The sequence below is a fragment of the Triticum urartu genome, chromosome 3A, assembly GCF_056163025.1.
Source record: "Triticum urartu cultivar PI428250 chromosome 3A, HENAU_Tu73, whole genome shotgun sequence".
Lineage (NCBI taxonomy): Eukaryota > Viridiplantae > Streptophyta > Magnoliopsida > Poales > Poaceae > Triticum > Triticum urartu.
The window spans coordinates 12,606,723-12,612,699 of NC_141875.1; the positions used below are offsets into that span (position 1 = coordinate 12,606,723).

At 41.6% G+C, this 5,977-nt stretch overlaps 1 long non-coding RNA gene across 1 annotated transcript; it reads right to left on the bottom strand.

The window, feature by feature from the left end:
* Positions 1-307: 307 nt before the first annotated feature.
* Positions 308-4,096, bottom strand: LOC125542374 (uncharacterized). The gene is made up of 3 exons (XR_007297898.2): positions 3,481-4,096; positions 1,562-1,707; positions 308-773 (listed from the first exon to the last, which is right to left on the bottom strand). It is a non-coding gene; the product is annotated as an uncharacterized LOC125542374 (long non-coding RNA).
* Positions 4,097-5,977: the final 1,881 nt, after the last annotated feature.

The window sequence follows — 5,977 nt, forward strand, 5'->3', positions numbered from 1 at the left end:
CATATAAACTGCCGGGATAGAGTTTCTCCCGGCAGATATAACTGCCACAAGAACGGCTGCCGGGAAATCCATTTCCCGGCAGATACAGATCTCCCGGCAGTTACACTGCCAGGAGGCCCTGTTTTCCCGGCAGATAGAAGTATATGCCAGGAATCTAATTGCCGGCAGCTATGTTAATCCCTGGCAGATAGCCTGCCCTTGACATTTACTTTCCCGGCAGTTTTCCTGATCCTGCTAGCATGTATGTTTATTTTATTGCTATTCAGATAGGAATTGACTCAGTATTCAGTAGCAAATCTCAAGCACATAATGACTACAGATTCAGCATTTCAACATTTATACGTGCATTCAGTTCCAACCTACTACATCGGTAAACAAAATTTACATAAGACAATAAGATTTCTTTTGTTCAAACTAAGCCAAACAAATGGTTGGAGCCTGACACACAACTACAACCATGTACAGGAACAAAAATTGCTTGTTCGCAACCTTTTGTTGGATGACTTCATCAAATGTCTTGCGAATAACAGACTCGCCACCATCATGTAAAACTGCATTATTTAAAGAGGGCCACATGTCTCCCGTAGAAGAGTCACCAAGCTTGCAATGCTTTTGAAGATCAGAGCTTAACCTCGCCCCCACATGATTGTGATGTTGTTTTGAATACGAGAAACATCATGTACACATCCTAGTTGACATATACAACTGCTATCATGTAGAACCTTTTTAGCATTCCTCATCCTTGTGACAAAGCTTGGGAAAAACTTGTTGAACTGCAGAGAAAACAAAATCAAGTTTAAATATTTTGCAGTACAAACTACCAGCATCTACAAACTAACAAAATATTAACATCATACCAGGAAAAGATTTAAAAATATCTAATGAAGATATGACAGCTGACATGCACTTTTTCTATAATACTTTAGATTTTCAGTGTGTATATATCTATAGCAATATTACTATCAAAGATTATAAATGACAAATTTTGACACTTCCAAGTACAATTCCAGATGTATAGTACTCCCTCCGTCCCATAATGTAAGATGTTTTTTGACACTAGCGTAGTGTCAAAAAACGTCTTACATTATGGGACGGAGAGAGTACATAGTAAGCAGTAAAATGCAAGGTCAAACAATTTGTACACATGAGAAAACTGCATGCCAAGCATAGCATGTTTAAACTTATCAAGGATAGCATCATGCAGGACCATACAGATAATCAAAATTTCTCATGCCATTTGATGATTAGTTTTGTACCATGTAGAGGACGGAGGCAATATATCGTCCATTTTAAAAGGAAAGGAAGGGCATCACTCCTATGAAGATCTCCCAAGACACAAGGGTAAAATGCTCGTGGTAGAACTCCAGGCTACCATATTATCAAGTTAATCACTCCTATCAAGATCTCCCAAGTTTTCTAACCAAGGTTACATTAACAGAGAACAGCAGAAGGGATATTACCAGAGTGCGCAAAAGTACTGCATGTAAGAGAAGAATGCCACAATAAAACATCGTAAATTTAGTTGCATGGATATCTCAACCCAAAAAAATTAGGAACTCACTCCGAAGGAAGATCGCCAACGAGCATCCAGTCAGCATCCTTGTCTTCATCGATAAGGACATACTCCTGGTCCCCAAGAGCATACGTCTAAGGTGTGACAGCAACCGACTTCGCCTCCCAATTGACGTCAAAAATGGGAATACCCTCCTGAAATGCCTGTGGTTAATAAAACTCCCAAACAAGAACATTACGAAAAAGGCTCCACACCCTGCTTTATAAATAAGGCACAACCAGATACAAACAAAACCGAGAACGGAGGTCCACAAAGAACAGAGCCACACACTAAGAGAGAAAATAATCTCAGTCAGGAATTAGTGAACCATATCAAATATGTTGATCGAACAGAAATGCTTAATCGGAGGAAATTATCCCCATGTGCTCAATTAAAGACGGAAAACCTAGTCAATGATTAACTTAGCCGAGGAACCAAAGAGTTGGATTTTATGTGTGGCACTCACCAGAGTAATGTGGCAGCAACCTAAAATAAGTAGAAACAACAGTGAGGGACTGACAGGTTCCAAACTTCAAGTTTGATTACCATCACCATTAAGTCACAACCAGTGCAAAAAACAAGAATATAGTTCCTCCTTTTCGGTTTAAAAGGCCCATGCATATTCATAGATTGCCAATTCAATCAATTGTAATACAAATTTTAGATCTCAAAACTAATAACATTAGAAAATATAACATTTGCAGTCTCTTATGGCATAACTTTTTGTGATATAGGGGCTGTTTGGTTCGTTCCCTCGCTTGTCCTGCCAAATCGCGAGCGCAGTTGGCGCGCCAAAAAATAGGCGGACGATTCTGGCGCCCGTGTTTTCGCCAGCGATTTGGCGCAAAACAAGCTTGAGGGAGCCGAGGCGGGCTGGCGTACCAATATTTTGGAGCCGATCCAAACGCCCCCTCGAAGCCTGGTCAACGACCCATATTTTGGCAGGGCAGCTAAGGCACCAAACCAAACAGCCTCATATAACTCATGTTTTGTTGGTTAAATTAAATAGTCAACCTAGAGATACGCATCGGCCTTTTAAACCAAAAAGGAGGTAGCACTTTGTTTTGAAATAATCACTCGTTTGTCATTCCATAAAAACAACAAAAGGAACACTTCTTCCAAAAGACAGTGTTCATCAAACTGCTCACAGGTATGCTTGGAAAAATGCTTCAGTATTAGAATAATGAGTCAGGAAGATTTTTCTTAATATCAGATAAACCAACAGAAGAAGTTACCTAATACAGGAACAAATGAGACTGGCAATATATTATTTTGAAACTATAGGTAACAACGTGCTGCTTGTATGGGAAGGCAGCAACTTACTCTTTTCTTTTCACATTTTTTATTGTTCCATATTGTATTTTGATCTGATGCCAAAAAGTATTTAGGGTTCCTCTCAGGTACATATGTAGTCTACTTTTTTGGTATGAAAGTTTTCAAATTAGCCCACCTGTTGCCCACAAGATGCAATTTTCACTTTTCAGAATTATTAATCCAAGCAACAAAAGGTGAGACAATACTCCTTGCAGACTGCAGTGGTAATTTCACTTACTGCCTTAGCTACTATCACAACATGTGTCTAGTGTAGCAGTAGTCTCTAAATGCTACTGCCACCACCTTTGAAATGTACGCTCAGTTCACTCTGAGCTCCATCAGAAACGAATGGCACATTGCTTTTATGATGTTACTATCTATGTATGAGTTGCTAAACTTTAGCACCTTCATTCCAATCTACAAGTACAACCGATGAAAAATTCGCAAGTACATGTAAACTGGTAAAGCATTGCTTAAACAACTACACCAGATCCTTCTAACACATGGGTGATTAATATGTGTGCAAATTCTAGATCACGCATCAGCACAAAAGCTCACGAAAGACTAAACAATCTGGATTATCTATTAGAAGAGAGGAGGAATCCATATGGTACCTCGTTTCAATGATGGGAATACAAAGACGGGTTTGCTGATCTGAGTACTCAAGACTGTCGGCATCTTTTGGTTCCTGGTCGCTCCCTCCCATGTCGCTCGCAGATGACACCGGGGCGTCCAAACCTGGCCGCCAAACCACAACCACGCCGCTGCACTGGCCGCGGTGAAGGCGGCCACCAAAAGCATCCGAACACATCCAAACCCTCGCCCCTGCTTCCTGGCTTCACGCTCTGCTCTGGCCACCCGGATCTGGAGCTGTGCCTCACGCCCCGTTGGCCGCCTCTCGCGCACGCCCTTCACCGGATCCGGGGGCCGCGCAACCGCGTCCATGCTTCTCGCATCCCCGCGGCAGATCCGCGGTGTGGGCAACGGCTTCGACCTCCTCCGCCCATTGTGTCTCCCTCCCTTCCCCTCCTTGTGTTGTTGGTCTGGGACGAAGCGGCGAAGGGTGTCCGACGACAATATCCAGGGAGGGATCCGGAACTGCGGTGGAATGATTAGCGGGCGTATGGTGGTCGGGCACAGCGGAATGTGCTCGGCGGCGGAGGTGGTCGTGGTGGAAGCTAGGGCAGGTCGATTTGGGGGAGGTTGCGATTTGGGGCAGACTATGGATTTGGGTATGGTCAAGATTCCTTTGCGTGAACATTGGGCTTTCACGCGCTCTCCCACCCCAGGGCGCGCTTTGGGCTCAATTATTTCGGTCGCGGGCCATAATCAGTCCTCGGCAGATAATGGGTCGGGCTTTAGTTACGCCGGCAGATACAATGACCAGAAAAGTGGTCATTATTCGCGGCAGTATGGCTGCCGTCGTTTTTTAACTTCTACCCGCAGTTTACTTGCCCTTGCGTAATTTTGCCGGCAGTTATACTATTCCTGGCAGATAGTATGCCCTAATTCGTGTATTTCTCCCGGCAGTTAATTGCCCCCAATTAAGGGTTGTGGTGTAGTGAGAGATACTATTTCATCCATTGGGATTGTTAGAGATGTTGAAGTCTTGTGTGGAAAAACTAAATATCCTGCTGATTTTTTTGTTCTCACTTCTCCACAAGATAGCTTTTGTCCCATTATATTTGGTAGACCCTTCTTGAACACTGTTAATGCTAAGATAGACTGCGAAAAGAATGTTGTTACTATTGGCTTGGATGATATGGTTCATGAGTTTAATTTCTCTAAATTTAGTAAACAACATCGTGGGGAAGAATTGCCTAGTAAGGATGAAATTATTGGTCTTGCTTCTATTGCCGTACCTCCTAGTGATCCTTTAGAACACTATTTGCTAGACCATGAAAATGATATGTTCATGAATGAAAGAAGGGAAATAGATGAAGTATTCTTTAAACAGGAACCTATTCTGCAACACAATTTGCCTGTTGAAATTTTAGGGGATCCTCCTCCACCCAAGGGTGATCCTGTGTTTGAGCTTAAACCGTTGCCTGATAATCTTAAATATGCTTATCTTGATGAAAAGAAGATATACCCTGTTATTATTAGTGCTAACCTTTCAGAGCATGAAGAAGAAAGATTATTGAAAACCCTGAAGAAGCACCGTGCTGCTATTGGATATACTCTTGATGATCTTAAGGGCATTAGTCCCACTCTATGTCAACATAAAATAAATTTGGAAGCAGATGCCAAACCAGTTCATGATCCTCAACGACGTCTGAATCCTAAAATGAAAGAAGTGGTAAGAAAAGAAATACTCAAGCTTCTGGAGGCATGTATAATTTATCCCGTTACTGATAGTTAGTGGGTAAGTCCTGTCCATTGTGTCCCTAAGAAAGGAGGTATTACTGTTGTTCCTAATGATAAAGATGAATTGATCCCGCAAAGGATTATCACAGGTTATAGGATGGTAATTGATTTCCGCAAATTAAATAAAGCTACTAAGAAAGATCATTACCCCTTGCCTTTTATTGATCAAATGCTAGGAAGATTATGCAAACATACACATTACTGCTTTCTAGATGGTTATTCTGGTTTCTCTCAAATACCTGTGTCGGCTAAAGATCAATCAAAGACTACTTTTACATGCCCTTTTGGTACTTTTGCTTATAGACGTATGCCTTCTGGTTTATGTAATGCACCTGCTACCTTTCAAATATGCATGATGGCTATATTCTCTGACTTTTGTGAAAAGATATGTGAGGTTTTCATGGACGACTTTTCCGTCTATGGTTCCTCTTTTGATGATTGCTTGAGCAATCTTGATCGAGTTTTGCAGAGATGTGAAGAAACTAATCTTGTCTTGAATTGGGAAAAGTGCCACTTTATGGTTAATGAAGGAATTGTCTTGGGGCATAAATTTTCTGAAAGAGGTATTGAAGTTGATAAAGCCAAGGTTGATGCTATTGAAAAGATGCCATGTCCCAAGGACGTCAAAGGTATAAGAAGTTTCCTTGGTCACGTCGAATTTTATAGAAGGTTCATTAAGGACTTCTCAAAAAATTCTCGGCCTCTGACTAATTTATTACAAAAAGATGTACCATTTGTCTTTGA